The following is a 21394-nucleotide window of genomic DNA, read 5'->3' as shown; positions in this document are numbered from 1 at the left end:
AGACTCAATGGTACATTGTTAAATTCCTCTCCCATTTTGAATAGAAAGGCAGAGATTAGACCCTGCAGCAATGATGTCAGGGTGGTCACACCTCCCGTCACACAGCCACAAAGTATAGAGTCATATTTAAAAACATAGTACCTAAAAATAAATAAGAAACCGACATGACATAAACTACATAAAATATGAAAAATAATAATTCAAAAATAACAAAATCCACACTAAAACAGAAGATAAAGACAAGCTAGGGTAAAGCAATGTCTCTAAGCCAACAATGTAAGAATTTTGCTTTGTCTGTAAAAGTGCATTCTAAATGGTGTAGTTGGTAGGATGTTGGAATTATACTGTATAACTCTGAAGAACTGAAAACATTTGTTAACAAGAGTAATTATCAGCATATAGAAGCAATGCAAAATGTCACAAGTTGACTATCCTCTTTTTGGAAGGTATTTAGAAATGAGTAGGTCAAGGTGTTTCTGTGGATTTTGGATACGAAATATATTTTTCCTGAGAGCCAATTGAGGAATATTGATTTAATAACATACCTGAAAAAGGTGACTCAGCCATAACATTGTAAGCAAGTCAAAAGGTTCAAAAAAAGCACCTGAAGAGACCACTGCAGCATGACAAAGGGCTGGGAAATCTCTCTAAGGACATGTTCCAGAGAGTTATTTCAGCAGATTCACTTGCATCTCCACCTTAATCCAAGAGCTTGCCGTAAGAAGCTTTCCATTTTTTGGGATTTCTGCACTAACCTTACTTAATGTGACAACAATGTCTGGAAATTTAAAAAAGACATTGGTCAATATGCCCAACATCTGCTGACACAATACCTGACTTCTTCAGTGTTAAACACTCCAAGTTCAATCCATAAGAATGCTCTGTTAAGAGGAGCTGGCAAGATGCATAAAATATTCTGAAATGCTAACTATTCTTGGAGAGATTCATCATGTTTATCTGTATTTGATGTGAAATAACTCTTCATCAGTACCAGTACATCACCACTGATTAAACATGCTGCTGATATAAAATGACAAGTCACAGTGTAAAACTGAGCATAGGAGCACTTTATAGAGCTAGATGTTATATTCTAGATTAGGAAACGGAGGGTAACATAAACAATTCTCTAAAATTTAAAAACACACAGTGACTCAAAAGTTATTTTATAAAGTGATTTAAGACAGATAAGGGGAATTATATACTGTATTTTTCAGAGAAATGGGCACACTAAAATACTTTTGAAAATGAAGCATGGACCACAGAAAGGAAAGAGGTTCAGTGACAGTTTTTCTGAGTTCTCACATCAGGACTTTCTCTATCTTCTCTTTTAAAATTTTCTTTCATCACATTAACACTTGCATATCTGCTCCAATTGCTGCCAATTTAGATTTGATATTAAAGTAAATCTTTCATTTTAATGTGCCAGCAGTTTTTGGTGGATTTGTTTTCCAACTTGAATTACTGAGCAATGAATTCAGTGAGCGTTTTTGTGATTTCAGTTCACACGAACAGGACTTTGCGCTGTTTACGTCACCATACTCTTACAACGTTGAGAATGCGCCTGAGAATATCCAAATGGAATTGATTGAACTGCAGTCAGATTCTATTCTGAAGGCAATATACAACAAAGTTGGTGTGCCAGGCTTGTATGCTTACCTGCCACTCTCGTATGTGCAGATCCGTAAGTTGGCATCGAGAGTACTGTCTATGTTCAGAAGCATTTACCTTTGTGAGCAATTGTTTTTCGATAATGAAAGCTAACAAAACCCCACATCGCTCAAGACTTACTGTCGAGCACCTTTTATCCCTTATAAAAGTTGCAGCTGCACAAGATTTCAAGCCTGATATTGACGAACTGACTTACTAACAAATAGATCTCAGACTGTAAGACTCCTATATAAGGACCTAGCTAAGAGGCTAAGACTCTAATTGTATATTGTACGGAGATTGGTAATAAATTGCTTTTCTTTAAACTTTCAGTGTTACATTTTTTAAAGTTTTCAGTATTGGAAAGAAAGCTACAGTAACTTTGTATAATAGCATAAAAGTATTTGTTACAGTGCGGCCTGCTGACGCACATATGGCAGTCAAAGTGGCCCACCAAAGGTAGTGAGTTTGACATGCCTGTAGTAAGTAATATATTTGCCAAAAACAACTCTGCAAGCTGGGTGCATGTTATCTGATAACTAGAAGAGTAAATGAAAATGAAGAGCTACTTTGCATGTTACAGAAATGACACACTTTAACTAGGCAACTCGATTTTTGACATTGTATAAAAGTTGACTTGCCTCTAGTGTCCGCATCATTCCTAAAGAGCAATCACTTTGAGAGGATGCCCTGCTTGTGAACATTATGCTTTCAGTATAAAACTAAGGGGGTTTGATTGTCGGCCATACAAGCCACTGCTGTTCATTTCTCAGCAACTCTGTATGAGGTTGGATCACAATTCAACATGGTCAGTTCCTATCCGAGTGCTAGATAGACAGAGAGGCTCTGAGCCTGAATCAGAGGCTATGCTTTCTCTGATTGACTGGTGCTTGCGTGAGTTGTTTTATGTGAATTGTGTTACATTTCTTTGTGTGTATTACATTTTGTACTGAAATTGAATAATTACTTTCAGAAATGGTACAGTTTGACTACCACAGCACTCACAAATATTACCCCTAATGCACACTATTTCCTATAGACAGTGCTGACTCAATCTTTTTTGCCTCACTAGGCAAAACTAAAAATGTTGCTCCCAAATCATGGACTGTTGAAGGCAATTTTGAATAATATTACTGAGATCTGAAGAGTGACAAAGTTGTGGAGTAGGATCCCCTTAGAGATTCTCTTGAGTCATAAAGGGATGTTGGACTGAACACTCCTTCAAGATTCACATGATTCTTACATGGATTTAGAATTGAAGAGTCAGTGGTTGTATGGGAGGTTTGGAGAATCGCTTGAGTCACACATGTATGTGGAACTGAAGAGCAGGCCAATGGGTACCCCTTGAAAGGGTGCCAGGAGGATGCGGCAGGAAAATTAGGGGCTGGGCAACAAATTTCACCAGAAGCCACCTGCCCCAGTCGCCACCAATGTCTACTACAACTAACAATCTTGTAAGAGCTAGTAACCACTGAGCGAGACCTGCCAGTAGATAATTCAGTCCCACATCAGGTCACATTCATACCTCATGCGCATTGCTACTAGGTACTGTGCCAAGACCACCGTTTCCAACAGGTCCCAGTCTGGTTGTTTTAGTTCAAAACTATGTAAATGAACAAGAGTACAGGTGAAATCGCTGCAGAGTTTGAAATAACTGCTCCAAACAAATTAAGTTTCTTGAACTGAGGTGTTATCAATGTCCCAAACGGACAACACCAATGACACTTTCATGGTAGAAACGTTCTGCAATTCACTCATCAGTAAGATTCCTTACCGTGGTACAGCATTCTTATGCCATTAATCTTTGAGCGATAAAGATAGAAAAAGTGCTCCTAGAATAGATTTGAGTTATATTACAGTTCCTGTATTTTGTTATTATCTCTTTTGTATCCAGCAACACTTAAGTTGTCATGGATCGAACTTGTAATGGTTTGTCAGGATTGGCGCATATGATGTATCTGTTGCTTGTGTGGTGAGACTGGGCTTTAAACGGCCTGTAAGCTGGGAACAGATCAAAGACTGAAAAGAAAATATCACTTGCTTCTCTGTTTTGCTTTGCAATTTATATCTATCAGTGTTTCTTGTCACTTTATTTCTAAATGTCCAAGGTAAAAATTTTAAAGGTATCCTACTAGAAACCTCTTAAAATAAAATAAAGAGCTGAAACTCATTTTACTAGTAACTAACCTTATCAAATGGATTAGGAGAGAGTGCAAAGACAGACTTACATTAGCAGTCTGTAATCAATACAAATAACATAAATTCTATAACATAGATTATGAGTATTATTCTTTTTATATGAGATGTTATGAAATATTAAATATTCATAAATGCCATTTTAAATAAATAATAAATGTTGCTTGAAAGGCTAAGCCATACTTATTTTTATTTTATTTTTAAACAATATTATTTCTAGCGAAAACTGTGAACATTTCCTATTGTGTCTTACAGTAATCTTTCACCTAACAATGCTAAGTTTTATTGCATTAAAAGTAAGGAGCTGCTAAAGTCTGCCTCACTTATTTCATAAATCTCTATTTCTGTGCTTCCTATTATGTACCCAACCTGTCCTCTCCTCTCCTCTCTACTGTTTTGTTTTTAAACTTTTTCATTACTAAAACAAAACATTTGCCTTTTGGAAAGTGGAAGTTAATAATAAAGCACCTGTCTTTCAAGGAAGTCTCGAAACACATTATTAGAAACAGTCCCTTTTTGGGTATTAGCCTTATTACGATACAAATAATCTTTTCTTTTCTGCACTTGAGCTTTTGTTTTCTTTTCATAAATCATTTAAACTCCTTACAAATTCTGAATATTTTCCTATTATGTTTCTACTTATCTTCTTTATTTTTTTAATTTAACATTTGAAATTAGAATTACTTCCCGACGTATGAAATATTCAGTGTGCTTATTTCAAATTCCAAATGGTTTTTAAAAACCTGATTTATTTCTTAATTGTTCAGTTTTTTGTTTCTTTTTTTAAAATATTAAAAAGTATTAACTCCAGGGGCAAGACGCTTTCTTAACCAACAGTAATGTTAAAATTGAATTTTAATGATAACATTACCAATTTATTCAGGCGTTATTTCTTGGATTTTATTAGAAAACTAAGAATAACAGAATATTATGACAGATAATTAAAAAAGAAGTCCCTGTGGGAGGGACTCACTAGATAAGTTCATTTTTTATATTGCAAGTGGAACAGATTATCTATTTACAGTACCCACTCTGTCAATGAATCTTTGACATATTGTGTATATTTTATTTATTTTATTTACTTATACTGTATCTCCCTCACACACAAACCCTCTAAACGTATATTAAGAATTTTGCTGATTGCCTTTTATAAAAACTCCATAATGCTTTAGGCGATATGATAATTACTAGAACACCTTCTGGGCTTCCTATAAAAGAACCAACAAAGAAAAATGAGCATCTCTGGACTTGTATCATGTAGTGGAAAAAGTCAAAGAAAAAAAGACTAATGTATTAGAGAGAAAAAAAGGGAAAATGAAAGCCCATCCATCCATGATCAAACCTGATTAATCCAATTTAGGGTCAGAGAGGCAAGTGGGAATCCTGAGAATATCAAGTATAAGACACCAATCAAATCTGGAAGGGATGCCAGTTCAAAATAAATAAAAAATTTAAATAGCACAGCCATAACCATCTCAATCCCACTTAATCTAATTCATAGTCAAAAGGGACCAGAGTTTATTCTGGTGGCATTACATTCAAGGCAGGAATAAACACTAGAATAGATACCAATTCAAATGAAATAAAACAGGTTCATTTTAATAAAAGAAGTAAGAAAATGTTATAGTCTGTGGGAAAAGTGCTTGGTTGCCGCCGACCCGACACAGACTGACACCGGAGGCACAGGTGAAAATCAACAAAAAATTTTATTTTTCTTCCACTGGGGGATCACATCTTCCCCGTGTCCCTCAGCTACAGCACAGTCCTTAAACACACCAACTGAAAACACAAAAACATCATAAATATCACTGCTCTTCCTCCACTCCTCCAAGGCAGTGTTGTCCTCTTCCTCCTGACTCTGGTGTCCTGAGTAGTGGCCACAGGCTCCTTTTATAGCCCTCAAACACGGGATCATTAAGCTGTGCAATTCCTACAGGTGGTGGCCACGGAGCCCAACAGGTCTGAGCCCTGAAGTCTCGCGCCTGTGGCCCCGATGTAACCCAGGAGCGCTGCCACCATGCGTTCCGGGGGATGTAGTGTGCATCCCATGTCTGCTCCCTGGTCCCAGTGTCAAAGGGACATCCCGGCCGGACATGGGTCCCAGCCGTCCGCCACAAGTCTAATTTGTGTTTTACTACTAGAGATACAGTTTTCACCAAAAACAGCAAAATGATTCTGACTGGGTCTTAAAGTCATGACTGCTGTACACTGAAGAGTAAATAAAAGTAATGGCAATACACCCAAATCAAGAAAATTTCAGCCTGTAAATTCATTGCAACTATACAGTTTGTCAAGCCATCCAGGCTCAACTAAGGTATGTGATACCCACCTAGGACAAGAGGTGACGCTGTCACTAACAGTCCCATCACATTCTTCCCTCACAGCCACAAGAAACCACCTCTTGAGGGCAATGAATCCAGGGAAGCCCCGCCTCTTCCACTCCACTTGGTATAAAAGAAACACATGGCTGGAAGGTGGTGTCTCATTGCAGATCTGATCACAATAGCAAACACTACAAAAAGAAAGAGAGAAGAAGAGAAAGTGTGACCCTAAGGGAGCAGTGATTTAAGGGAATTATCCATAGCTAAAAGCGCCAATGATTGCATGTTTTTCATTGCAGTTTTCTTGTTTGTTGTTTGAATCAAAAGGGGTTTTGCCCAGTTGGCATCCCAAGCATTTGGCTTTGGCCTGCCTCATCATTCGCCCTGCTACAATCCATAAAAATTAAAAACAATATTTTGCTTTACTAGAGTGTTATTGCTTACCATTTGATTAGCCCCTGCTTCATAAATATCATAGTAAAAAAGAATTATATAACTTAACTCAAAAGTAATTCAATTGATCACTGAAATTAATTACTCTGACCTGTCTCAAATATTGTTCACAAGATACCCCTAAGCACAGCCCAACAATGGTGACCCCTCGGCCCTTCCACTGTTTAACTGACATTTAAACTAAATAAGTGCTAAAGGTGAAATCAAAGATTTAAACTATCTAGTTTTTGTGTGAAATAAGTCAAAGAAATAGTAAAACAAAGAGCTTAATTGTCAGTTACACAAATCAGCAGATGAGCTGAATGCTCACCAAACTGACCAGGCGGTTTTTTACACTTGACAGAAGTGAAACTCTTACCTCATGATGCTCTGACAACACCTTCAATCCAAACGATTTAACTTTAGTCACTCGCTATGCCAGAGACACCATATTTTTTTTAACAATGTAAATTAAAGTCAAATAGAGCAGATAAAGACAGAGAGAAAAAAATCTACTAAAGCGAATAGGGTTTGTGAAAGTGTTAAGAGCATGATAGCAAGGGGAAGAAACTCTGTGGTGCCCTAAGCACATGCTCATTTTACTTAATGGTTAGTCTAGATTGGACCCTACATGTTCATTCAAAATGACTCAACCTTTTATTTAACATCTATCAAGAGAATTGTAGCTTAAGAAGTAGATTCATTACAATAGAAGATCTTATTTGAGCAGTAACAGCAGGAAATCCAAACCACAGGAAAGATTTGTCAATCAATGTTTGTTTCATAGTACCTTTCACTCCATAGATAATGTATCTGAATAACATACAGTTTGTTTATATCATTAACACACTAGAGAAGCTGTGTAATGCAGGAAATGAATAGCATTTCATCTTTCTAGCATTATTCTTTAAAAATATAACTTTATTATCAGCTTTGGATCTTTTGTTTTATTTTTTTTTTATAAAGCAAACCTCACTAACCTTGAACTGTATTAAGAGGGCTGGAATAAAGCACATTAAAAACTTGAAAGCTGCTTTTTTTCCCTTTAAATTATTAGAGGTCAGAAATATTCGGTGTGGTGCATTTTAAAAAAAGTGCAGAGTGAATTGTGTAAATATGATGCCAATTACAAGGAATTATTTTTTTCAGGATCAACCATTTCCAGAATTTCCTTGAGATATATAGATGTGTAGATGATATATAATTATACATTTTGAAAGGAATATTTATAGGTACTATAGATAGTACCAGACAAACTCACTCAGCCTTGTTCTAGTTAAAAAAGGGCAGATAGCAGCTCCCTTTGATATATCGAGAATTCTTCCAAGTTGTGAGAGATTAGTATGTGTAGGCACTGCCATGAATGGCTGCCTGCTACAGCAGCTCCTGTGTTTGTTTGTCTTTGTTTCTGTTTGCTAATTTTGCTACTTTGTTTGGACAACGTGAATAACAGAAGTTGTAAGGAAAAACTTACAGAGGCATATAACTCTGTTGCTTTGCCACCATTAGACAGAGCTGACCATAATTTGATGCAGCACATCTCCACATATAAACCTATTGTCTAGTGGCTGCCATGGAGGAATTTAAAATGAAGGCTGAGGAGGCTCTGAAGGATGCCTTTGAGAACACTGACTGGGACAATGCTTTGCGAGTCATACATTGAGGACTTTGAGGGACTGAGCCACTGTATCCCAGACTACATCACGTTTTGTGTGGACATCACAGTTTCCATAAAGACAGCATGCTTTTTGATCAGCAACTAACAACATACCCGCGCTTCGCAGCGGTGAAGAACTGCCTTAAAATTTTTATTAAGAAAAAAAGTAAACCTTTTTAAACTGAGGGAAAATGAATCAAAAATTATTTCTTAAGGATCTCTTTGTATACCACGTTGTCAGTTCTCCCCTCTGGTTGTAATATGACCAAGCTGTGTGGTGAGCTTACTGTTGAGCATGCAACGTACAGTTGGCCATGTGAAAAGCAGTCCTGCCTCAAATCAATGTCAACCTTTTGTAGGGTCTGTCCCTGAGACTTATTAATTGTCATTGCGAAGCAGAGCCTTACTGGAAATTGTAGGTGTTTGAATTGAAGTGGGAGATCAGAGGGTATAACGGGGATGCGAGGAATAAAAACTCTCTCCCCTGAGCCACTGCCAGTAAAAACAGTTGCCTCAATTAGGTTCTTTTGCAGACACGTGACCTGAAGTCTCGTGCCGTTACAAAGTTTTGGTGACTGTAAGTTTCTCAGTAACACTACTGGTGCCCCAACCTTCAAAATTAGATTATGCTCAGGAGTGCCTGGAGGATTCAGAGTGTGGAGAAACTCTACCGGATAGTGCACCGTGTCTTCCACTTCTACAACTGAATCCACAGACTGATATGTTTTTGGTTGTGAAGGTAGTTCTTGAAGTAAAATGTGGTTTACAGTCGTAGTCATGTCATTTCTTGGTGTCAGGATAGCTCTCTCCCTCAACCATGACACGTCGTTTTCGTGGAGATTTCGTGGATTGGGGTAAACATTTTGAAGAAGGCTTTGTGAGAGGCATTGGTGGTTGTCCAAAGGTGTAAAATATTTGGCTATTTTGGTCCACTTGAAAGCTACAACCGAACAATTCAGCGGCAGCCATCATCTCACATGCAGAACCATAGGTGAAGGGCTTAAGCATTTAACTCTTATAGTGCTCCTGTGTAGTATAATTATTTCCTGTACCGTCATCAGTCCACACCTTGAACCTGTCGCAGTCATTCAATACATAAGACACAATGTTCCTCCAGATATCAAGAGTGAGCCTGATATGGCCATGCAGTATGTAACACAGAGAATGAAAAAGGCAGGCGTCATCTCCGAGCATGGAAACCACTCGGTAAGTGACAGTTCTTTGATCGATGGTGATCACCTCGATAGACATGTTAATGGGGGTACGGTTGGAACGATAAAGGAAATGGGTACCTGAACAATGTAAACTAAGTCTGAAATACCTACACACTAACTATAATCGTAATAAACTAACAATAAAACAGCAGGGAGACGTGAATACCGTGGCGAAGCAAGGAAGGGAATGAAGAGACTAGAGCGACGGACGGCCTTATATAGGCAGGCAGCCAACTACGTGAGAGGCGTGGGGATGGGGGACCCAACGCCGCCTCACACGGCAACCGAGCTACAGGCTATGGACGTATATATGTACATAAGTAGGATTCAGTTAGCGTTGGGAACCCGCTTACCAAATTTCTTGAAGATGGGCCCATAAGTAACAAAAACCGTTGGAAAGTTCAATATGGCGGCCGACAGTGGCATCATACCACCGAAATAAGTACGTACATCAGTTTTGGTTAGTGCAGGGAAGCCACCTACCAAATTTCGTGAAGATGGGGCCATAAATAAGAAAGTTTAACATGGCGGACGTTGTCGACCATTATGACCGTTATGCGTAGAATTTCAAAATGAAACCTGCTTAACTTTTGTAAATAAGCTGTAAGAAATAAGCCTGCCAAATTTCAGCCTTCTACCTACATGAGAAGTTGGAGAATTAGTGATGAGTGAGTCAGTGAGGGCTTTGCCTTTTATTAGTATAGATAAACCATGGACCACAAAAAGGCTTAGGAAAAGAGACCACCATAGGGGAGGAGCAGTTTGATTTAATACCAGGGAGAGGAACAACTGATGCAGTCATTGTATTGAGACAGCTCATAGAGAAGCATTGACAAAAACAGAAAAATTTACATATGGCGTGCCATATTAAGAGATCTGGAGGTGCATGAGAGACAAAGGAGTACCAGAGAAGTATGTGAGGATTGTCCTGGCACTGGAGTTGCCAACTCCAGTCCTGGAGGACCACTGTGGCTGCAGGTTTTCATTCTAACCCTTTTTTTTTAATGAGTGCCCTGCTTGTGCTGCTAATTAACTTCTTATGAATTCATTTTAATTGACTTCTCTTTTAAGATTTGTTTCCCTGAATTTCTCCATCGTTCCTCTGAATCGCTTCATTCCTTTCCTTAAATGACACCCAAAGAGAAGTGAAATGTGAAGTGAGGGAGCCAACAGAAGACCAACTAAGTCAGGGCCTCAAACTCCAACCAATTTCACTCCAACCAGCTGCTTAATGAGGTGCCAATTCTTGTCGTTAATTAAACCTGTTCTTTAATTCTGTGGCTTATTGCTGCTCTCATGGTGCATTAGCAGGCATTTATAAAACTGTTGATTTTCTCTTTTCTAGCACTGATAAAATGTTTTGTGGACCTGAGCAGATCGACATTCCTAAGACCTTCATCTTTCCTTATTTTCAGATATTGTGTGATGGACACCAGTTGTTTTGGTGCATTTTGTATCTCATTATTGTTTGGCTGCTAATTAAGGAAAAAGAAACAGTAAAGGGGCCTGAGTCTTCATGAACAAGTCAATTAAAATTAGTACAAAAGAAGTTAAGTAGCAGCTAAAACAGGTCACTAATTAAGAAAAAGGTTAGAATGAAAACCTGCAGCCACGGTGGTCCTCCAGGACTGGAGTTGGCGACCCTTGGTCCAGGATATGTATGAGGGAGTGAGGACTTGGGTTAAAAGCAGTGTTGGGATAACAGATCTTCTTTAGGTTTTTACCACTTTCATCTGGCTATGGATATGTTGAGTCATGGGATAAAAGACCAATCCCCTGTACATGCTTTTTGCTGATGACATTGTGTAGTGTAGCACAGAAGTGGAGAGGAAGTTGGAAGAATAGAGAAGGGTTTTGGAAGTTAGAAGGTTAAAGATAAATAATAAGAAGAGAGAATATATAAAGTTTAATGATGGTCAAGATTCAGAAGTTGGCTTGCAGAGATAGATTTTGAAAAGAGTAAATAAATTTAAACATTTAGGACCAGTGGTAAGCGCTGCTGCCTCGCAGTTGGGAGACCTGGGGACCCGGGTTCGCTTCCCGGGTCCTCCCTGCGTGGAGTTTGCATGTTCTCCCCGTGTCTGCGTGGGTTTCCTCCGGGCGCTCCGGTTTCCTCCCACAGTCCAAAGACATGCAGGTTAGGTGGGTTGGCGATTCTAAATTGGCCCTAGTGTGTGCTTGGTGTGTGGGTGTGTTTGTGTGTGTCCTGCGGTGGGTTGGCACCCTGCCCAGGATTGGTTCCCTGCCTTGTGCCCTGTGTTGGCTGGGATTGGCTCCAGCGGACCCCCGTGACCCTGTGTTCGGATTCAGCGGGTTGGAAAATGGATGGATGGATGGACCAGTGGTAGCCCAAGGTGGAAAACCAGATGCCAAGATAACCCACAGAATGCAGTGTGGATGGAACAACTGGAAGGAGGTATCAGGAGTATTGTGTGATTGAAGAATTAATGTGAAGGTTAAAGCTACCCTTTTTAAGATGGCGCTAACACCAGCAGTGATGTGTGGAGCTAAGAAACGGGCATTAAAGGGAGCACAGTAGAAGAAGTTAGATGTGGCAGAAACGAGGATGTTGAGATGGATGTGTGGAGCTACAAAAAAGGACAGAATAAGAAATCAGACAATTAAAGGTACAACAAAAGTGAGAGAAATATCTAAGAAAGTACAGGGAAGCAGTTTGAAGTGGTATAGACATGTGATGAGGAGAGACATGAATATGTAGGCAAAAGAGTGATGGGAATGGAAGTATAGGGGAAGGAAAAGCGAGGGAGGCAAAAGTGGAGGTTCTGAAGGAAAAGGGATTGACTGGTGAAGAGGTGCAGGACCGAGCTATTTGGAGAAGGCTGATCAACCACACTGACCCCACATGGATGTGGGAAAAGATGAAGAAGAAGAAAAAGAAGAGCAAACCATGGATCACAAATGACCTGAAATTCCTACTGAATAATAATAAGAAGAGAAACTTCAGGTTTCAGGTCTGTAGATAAGGAGGAAATCAAGCAGGTGCAGTCAGTACTGAGGAAGCAGCTCTGTGAGGGTAAAGATCCCTATAAATACTAATTTTGGCACAGGTTACAGCAGAACAACATGAAGGAAGTATGTAATGTAATGAGGACTGCCACTGACTACAAGCAGGGTGTAAAACCTGCGTAGGAATGTAACAAGAACACAGTTAATGAACCAAACCAGTTCTTCAATGGGTTTGACTCATTCTTTTTACTCCAGCCCTCCGCTAACAATGCTGGCCTCTATGTGCAAGCTGAGAAGTTTCTGTAATCCCAACTGCCATATCCACCCTGGACAACCTTCCCCTAAAATGACATTACACCTGTGGTCTCCAGCACCAACACACTTCCTAGATTGTGTGTCTTTGCTGATCAAGAGAAGAGAGAGCTAGAGAAACTCAGCACAAACAAGGCTGCAGGGCCGGAAGAAATCAGTCCAAGAGTGATGAAAACATGTGCCAGCCAGCTCTGTGGGGTCCTTCAGCTCCTGTTCCCACATTTCCTAAGTTTACACCAGAAGGTTCTCCAGCTGTGATCCCAAGGACTCCAGACCAGTTGCTCTTACTTCTTACATCATGAAGAACTTTAAGAGGCTGGTCCTGAAACATCTCTGACCCCTTGTTTTAGAATATCTTGATCCTTTGCCGTTTACCTATTGGGCACATATAGGTGTGGAGAATGCTTTGACCTACATGCTCCACGGAGCCTACTTCCACGTAGACAAAGTCGGCACCACAGTCAGGATAATATTCTTTGATTTTTCCAATGTCTTTAACATCATTTTACCTCATTAACTGGGCAAAAAGCTCAAGGCTTTTCATGTTGATGTCCCCCACTATCTCCTGGGAATGAACTACCTGACCAACAGACAGCAGTTTGTGAGGCTGAAGGACTGTGTCAGAAAGGCTGGTGTGTAATACTGGAGCAGCTCAGGTAATTGTCCTGTCCCCGTTTTTGTTTGTCCATTGTACAATACCAGCACTTGCCATCTACAGAAATTCTCAGATTAACTCCTCCATTATAGGCTACATTAATAACGAGTCAGAGGCTCGTGGAGTACTTCGTCTATTGGTGCAGGGAGAACCACCTGCAGGACAAAAGAGTTTGGTGGTGGACTTCCAGCATGCCACAGAGCCACAGAGACCAGTCACCTTTCAGAGGGGGAACACTGAAGGGGTGTAGAACTACAAGAACTGGGGTTTCACATAAAAAGCAAACTGGATTGGTATGACAACACAGTGCCACTTTACAAGAAGGGACAGAGTAGACTGTACTACTTGAGTAGACTCAGGTCTTTTCATGTTGGCAGCAAGATGCTTTAGATATTTTACCAATCAATAGTAGCCAGTGTGTTGTTTTTATTCTGTACTCTCCTGGGGAAACAACTTGAGTTCAACAGATGCTCAATGCCTCTACAAACTTATCAGGAAACATTGGCCTTGGGTTAAAGCTTGACACACAAGACGCTGTTATGGAAAAGATAATGGTGGCAAAATTGGATGCTACCATGAAAAATCCCCCCATCACCTCCAGAAGTGCCTCTGAGGATCTTTTCTACCCATTAATATCACTGAAAATTAGTAAAACATTTAAAGATATTTCCCTTTACTTTTTATGATTTTGTAACCAACTTGCATATTGAAATGTGTTTATATTGTCTTTTACAATCACAGCCAAATTATTGGAAATAAAAGTGCAGTTCTAAGTAAAATAACAATGAGAATGACTCACTGCTTGAAAACCGCCACTCCACTAATATGTAAATGCACAACTGAGTAGTATATTTGCATTTTTATATATTTTATTTTTTTGGAAATATTGTAATTTTTTACACTAATAAACAATTTTGCTTTGCGCCCCTTCCCCCACCACACCACAACACATATAACTATGTGTGGGGAAGTTTGATGTAAGCTAATTAGATTTTGATTAAGCCTGATAGGGCGCAAAGGGTTCAACCATTACACACAGCCGAATTTTGATCTGTCCTGAATCTTTATTTTTTATATGTTGTGTTAATTTTATCAAAATTATTGTAATTTGTTTATGTAAATAAATAAAATGCAAAAATTATAATTTTTTTGTTTTCTTTGTGAATACAATAAATTTATTTTATCCATTTTGATTGAAGAAGGGCACTTATTTACCCTTTTGGCACCAGGCGTTGTTTTGCCTCTCTACGGCTCCACCAGGAAATACCAGAATATAGAGAAAAATATTTAGAAGTAGGATGAATTACTGAATATTCTAAATAAACAGGAAAGCCATAAAACTGATTACTATAGTCAAATTACTAAGCATGAAAATTTCAAAAGTCCTGTCACTAACTTGTGATGCTTCCTCAAACTAGAACTAAGAGGTCCAATTGTTTTTAATGAGAACCCAATAATCGTTGCGCTTCTGAGTATCGTGATCTTAAATAGGTGAAATGAGAAGACATAATGTGTTATATGACCTCCATGTCATCTGCCTGTTTGCAGGTATAGCAACTATAAAATAACACTTCTGTAGCCATGCAAAGATAATCACAAAATTGCAGCAACCATACAAAATACAAAACACAAAATGGAGAGAATAGCAGGTTTTTTGAGAGCCTCACACTGATGACAAGAGCTTGAGATATGATCACTTCTCTAAATGAGATATGCATGCAATAATGTGTGGGAATCAGGGGTGAGGAATTTCAAATGGTGTAATGTATATCGTTCTTATATCAACAGGAGAAAAATCATTGTGTCACTACCAACTGATTTCTTAAGACATCGAAATATTCATTAACAGAAACAAAGACACACCGCATAAGTGTGTGAAACATGACGGAGTATTAAAAATGTGTAAGTAAGTAGGAAATACTTAAAAAGTATTGTTTGAAAAAACAAAGCACTTACACTGAAATGCTGACACCTGAATTGCAGGTCTTGGTTAATATGCCTTGCTAGCATTTTTTAACAATATTATGGGAGATGCACTATGAATGAGAACTTCTGCTCAGTTACCAATGTGTGCAGTGCCCAGACTGCCATTGCGCCATAGTGTAGAATTATATTTTACAGATAAACTGTTCATTTCAATAATTTATGTAGTTATTACAAATGTATTAACATAATGTAGAAGTTGTGTTTTAAGGTTGCACCTTAACATTAGAGATTTTTGCATTGTGATTGGCTATGTGAGGAATACAGAGGGACATGCAGTTGCAATAATGAACTGCTAAGTGAGCTATCTGCTTGTGTCTGTTTTTTATGCCTCTAACCAGTTTTTTACAATAATATATAACATGGCCCCGGAGACAGTCAAAGAAGGATTTTTAGGGTTTCCAAATACAGTATGATTAGTCTTGTTGGAAGGACACGTATTAGGATTAAATCTTCCATCATCAAGCCTCGAAGTTATGTATGTAGAAAAGGATTTCCTTCCCTCAATGTGCAAATCATCTGTGACAGGAAGCTCATTATAAGGAACGTTTAGGGGAATTGGCCAGGAGCTGCACAAAATGCACACAGAGTTTTGCATCAGTCAGGTGGTGCCCTACAATATTCTCTGAAAATGTGTGACGACACTGCTATTCATCCTGATACCAACTAATTGGTCTGCCATAATGACTAATCTGTCATTTTTACCCACTGCTGCCATCTCATTGACTTTGCCTGAATACCTTTAGCACTCATTAGTCAAGATATCCTAGGACCTTTCCACTTCTCTCTCTAGTTTTTAGGCATTACACATTCCCTGTATAGCTGTCTTTCCAACATCTCCCTTTTCCTACACCATAATTTATTTATATACATTTAACAATCTGTTATATGTTTTGACAATTTAGTCACTGTAGCTTTTTTTTGGGTGCCTTTCAGACTTGTGCCTACAAACTGAGCATTAATTCTCTTGTGCTTGTCATGTGTACTTCATTCCTTAGAATTTTGGTTTCACCCATGTGAGGTTCTCACTTCTCACTGATCTTTTGGCAGGTCATTGAGAAATGGCTAGAGGACCTAATCCAGGATGTCAAATTTCTGAAAGTCATTGATAAAATGGGTCCAACAAAATTCTTTCAAGGACAGCAGAGGGAATTAAGAGGAAGAGCATTTAGGACTGAAGCCAGTAAGCACTTCTTTACTGAAAGAGTTGTGGGAATCTGGAGCAAGCTACCGAGACATATAGTTGAAGCAGAAAGTATATGGGTGAGAATATTGGGATAACTTGGCTATTTAGCTAAACAAAACAGTTTAACTGACTGACTGGTCTCCTTTTGTTTGTCAGGTTTCTAACATTCATATGTAACAGAGCTTGATTACAAGAGCTTATGTGCTCATATGTAAAAGAAACTGATGAGAAGAGCACAAAACCAGCTCCATGTCTTTTTTTTTTAAATTTTATTTATAATTTTATTGTAATAATTTATACAAATCAATCAATTTTTTACAAATAATGGGATTGAAAAAAAAAAAAAAGAAAACAAGTCGACCCCCACCCCAGAGAGAGAGAGCATGGCCAACAGAGTAAAACTTGTAGGTTTGTAGACAAACCTATATTGATGAGTTTAATAGGCCAGTAGAGATGAATGGAGAGGAAAAAGAGATGCGGAGATAATTGCTTCCTCTGTGCTTTAAGAGCTTATTCTAAAATTTTATTGATTATATCGTGCCAGGTTTTAAAAAAATTCTGTACATAACCTGTAACTGTATATTTGATTTTTTCCAATTTCAAATAGTATAAAACATCGGTTACCCACTTAAAAGAGGAGCGTTAGGATTCTTCCAGCTCAGCAAGATAAGTCTGCGTGCCAAAAGTGTAGTGAATGCAATCACAGTTTGTTTGTCCTTCTCCATTTTAAAACCATCTAGAAGAACACCAAACACAGCTGTTAATGGGTAAGGAGGGATTGTGACACCAAGGCTGTCTGAGAGGCACTTAAAAATTTTGGTCCAAAATAATGTTAATTTGGTGTAGGCCCAGAACATGTGACCCAGTCAGGCTGGGACTTGACTGCAGCGTTTGCAGGTTGGATCTTGCCCTGGAAACATTTTGGACAGTTTTAGGCGAGACAGATGTGCTCGATATATAATTTTGAGTTGTATAATTGTATGCTTTGCACATATGGAACGCGAGTGAAGTCTCTGCATTGCTGTTTTCCACTCCTTTTCTGATATATTGATTAAGAGATCTTTTTCCCATTGTCCTCATGCATCTTTGAAAGGGAGGGACTGTAAAATAATTTTATATATTGCAGAGATGGTGTCTAAGTCCCTGAAATTGAGCAGTATTTTTTCCAGTATGGACGAGGGTGCAAGATGAGGAAAATCGGGCAGGTTCTGTTCCTAATTTGAAGATAGTGAAAGAAGTGTGTAGCTGGAAAGTTAAATTTGGAATGTAATTGTTCATAGGATGCAAAGATGTTGTCTATATAAAGATCTCTGAGCAATTTAATCCCAAATCTTTTCCAGATATTAAAAACTGCATATGTTTGCGAGGGTTGAAAAAGGTGGTTCTCTTGCAGAGGTGCCACAGATAAAAGCTTCTCCATCTTAAAATGCTTTCTACATTGGTTCCATATTCTGAGTGAGTGAAGCACAATTGGGTTATTAGTGTATTGCCGATACCTTGCATTTATTGGGGCACAAAGCAGGGAATATAAAGAAGTACTGCAGGATTTTACTTCTATTGCGGACCAGGCCTGTGTATGTTCATCTATTTGTGTCCAGGTTTTTATAGCAGCTCCATGTCTTTTATACAGCTTCTGAGCTGGTTCTCTTAAAATGAGCTACTATCTAATGGGCTAAAAGAAAATGAGTAACCTCTTCCAGTCTTTACTTTCATGGTCCTACTTCTCCTGGCCTGAGTACATACATACTCTCTTGCCAATGCTCCGTGTCCTCCCACCCACTCTATGCTGAGGGTAACAAATTCCTTGCTCCTTTTGGATTGCTTGTCCGCCAGCATCCTTAAAGAACATAAGTTGTCCTTCCCAGGTTATAGTTATATTTTTCCTCTGTTCGTGTCTCAGTCTATTGCCCTTCTGGGGGCCCAGCACCCTTATATGGCTTGGTTTCCCTTTTTGGTGATGCCTTTTTTCTTGTACTGGTATGTTGCTTTAAATCTTAGAACTAGTGTGAGTTTTTTATTAGTTTTGTATATTATTTAATTTCATTTTGTGGGCGGCTCCCCAAGAGGCGGGGCCACCTGTCCATCTCCTTCAAGGGACTTCCCTCAACACTGTAAAGACTGAGGGAACATACAGTCCCTTGTGGTACATTGTATGTGCTGGGTGTTGGGTGAGTTCTCTGTCATTATTGCTTTGATGTGTTGGTGATTGTCATGCATTTTTTGACCTCTTTACTTCTTTTTCGACTTCTCTTTGGATTGCCCATTGTGCTAAGGCAACTCCACGTAGGCATTTACATGCTCTTTGGAGCTTTTGTGTTCTCTACCTGGGACTTTTTGCAACACTTTTTGGGACTTTGTTTGAATAAACTTCCAAATTCATGACAATTTTGGCCATGTCTTCTGATTTCTGTTAATAAATCCTTCTTCATAAAGATTCTTTGCTTCCCTTCCACTTGATGGCCTTTTGTTATATTCTTTGGAACATTTAAGTTTTTTTTTCGAGGCTTAACACTACAATTACCAAAGCCTACGAAAAAACTCGTGTTAACTGTGTGTCAGTTGCCTGGAGTTGTAGAGGGTAAATAATATATCATTATTTGGAATACATGCATTTCATGGAGGTATTTTCTGTATGTTGCTTAAATCATCCGAGATCAGATGCCTCATCTTGGATGAGTTAATGCCGGTGAAACTCATCCGGGATAAGTCAGTTTTTCAAATGCAGCGGTGTAGTAGATTAGTCTAGCTGGATCTAATCAACCGAGATGAATGCGCGCACCCGCGCTGAGTGAAAAGCCCATATATATGGAGTCTAGAAAACATGATCAGCAAGTCTTTGATAGGCTGTAACAAAATGACGAAAGAACGAGCGCATTTTTATTTCCCACACAAGCGGAGCAGGACCTTTTATTTGAAGGACATGAAGAATTTCGAGATTTAATATGCACAAGGGGTAACACTGCAATAGCAGCCCAAACCAGAAAAGACCGCTGGCAAAAAGTGGCCGACAAATTAAACGCTAAGTAGTGTGCATTGTACTTACTGAATGCAGCGTTTCATTTCCTATGTGTCAGATTAATTATTATTTAATATGTCATAATTCCAGATCAAGCGTGAGCACAAGGAGAACATGGGAACAGGTTAAAGTGAAGTACAAGAATATACTTCAAACTGGTAAATATTGGTATATAACTATTTAAAGAATTGTTGACATAAATAATCATATATAATATAAAAAACACAAATTTTTAAAGCTAATAAGAAGGCAGAGAAGCAAAAAACAGATGGAGGTCCACGAGGTCCAGACCTAACCCCTGCAGAAGAGTTGGCTAACCAGCAAAATGCCCATCGCCCTGTTTCTGAGGGCATTCCAGGGGAAAGCTCTTACCCAGAACCAGTGGCAGGATGCAGTGGTCACTTCATTTCAGGTAAAGGATGGTCATTGCATATGTTTGTCCTCAATGTGTGCCACAGGTATGTTCCATATAGCCCTCTTTTTTTTGTTGGGTCAGTTGCAGGGAATGTCATATCCCTAGAACTTGTGTCTGACCTACGAGATATTGACGAAGGTCAAATACTTGATGAAGACATACTGTGTCTGATTATTCATCAGGAGGAGAGGTACATTTTCCAAATAATGTTTGATCAAACTCCACTCTGATCAGTCCTATGTGCCCCAATCACATTTGGAAATCCTGGTAATGAGAATGTTAGGCTGATTGTGAGATTCTTTATGGAACCATGGGTGTTTTTGCCTGTGTATTACCTACCTGCAATGGCATGAAACGCCTCTTTTATTGTCTGCACACGCAGGTGTCCAGGACCCTAAGGAAATATTTCAGAGCCAAACAGACTTTACGAATTGCCTGGCAAACTGCACTTTTAGATAAATGTTCTGCATCGCCTACAGTATATAAAAAAGTGCCGCTTGTAAAAAACCTCAAAGCAATGCATACTGTCTGTGTGGTTGTGAGTGCCCGACTTCGCCGAGTTTGACTTTGAATATAAGGTGCTAATAAATCTTTGAGGTACAATATTCCCCCCTGGCTAAAGCGGTATCTTTCGAAAAGAATTTCCGCCGAGAGCAATAAAGGATCTTGCCGATCGCGCACAACCCTCTCTATATGAAATTCTCTTCTTATAATTTGCGCACCGATATCAATTGGTCACTCATTCATGAACGGTGAAGCCATGACTGAATGAATTCCATGCACGGACACTGATTACGTGTATGAGTTAATCCTTGTTTACATAGAACAAACCTGCTCCGAGCAGGTTTGACGATTAGGATGTGTTGCTATGACAACACATCCAGCAAGAGTTTCGAAAAACCGACAGATCCAGGATCACGCCAAATCATCAACAATTACATCCAGCTATACGAGTAATCCACGTACGAAAAATACCCCCATATGTGGTCCGTATCTACAACAAACTATGTAAACACATCATTAAAACAGAAACGTTTTTCATGTTTTAGTAATAATTGACAAAATGTAGACATGAAGTGTATAGTGTGAGAAGCCTGAAGTCCAAATATCAAATAAACTGTTTCACAAAAGGCACAAGTATAACAAGACAAGTGTGCTTTTATTCAAGAATATAACTGCAGAAAAAGAACTCACGTTAGGGTGTGACATTGACACGCCCTTAATACGACCACTTTGGTGGCACAGCGGAAAGAAATGTTGACTCATAATCAAGACATTCGTGGTTCGATCCTGAATGCCTCACACGCAGTTAAACAGACTTGAGCTGAAAGAACTTTCTGCCCTTTCTGCTTTGGTGTGCAGATGGGATAGCAGAGTGCTTGCTGCTTTTGCT

General features: G+C 39.0%; 1 protein-coding gene across 2 annotated transcripts in view; it reads right to left on the bottom strand.

The window, feature by feature from the left end:
• The window catches only part of LOC127529674 (endogenous retrovirus group FC1 Env polyprotein-like), a 136200-nt gene that overhangs the window by 104634 nt on the left and 10172 nt on the right, over positions 1-21394 (bottom strand). For both annotated transcript variants that reach the window (XM_051934148.1, XM_051934149.1), the window contains exon 2: positions 6173-6355. The gene's annotated coding sequence lies outside the window, so the exon portion shown is untranslated. The remainder of the gene's footprint in view (positions 1-6172; positions 6356-21394) is intronic.

Source organism: Erpetoichthys calabaricus, chromosome 11, assembly GCF_900747795.2.
Source record: "Erpetoichthys calabaricus chromosome 11, fErpCal1.3, whole genome shotgun sequence".
In the NCBI taxonomy this organism is placed as follows: domain Eukaryota; kingdom Metazoa; phylum Chordata; class Cladistia; order Polypteriformes; family Polypteridae; genus Erpetoichthys; species Erpetoichthys calabaricus.
The sequence above is the reverse complement of the archived record's forward strand: the minus strand, read 5'-3'. Positions and strand labels throughout refer to the sequence as shown.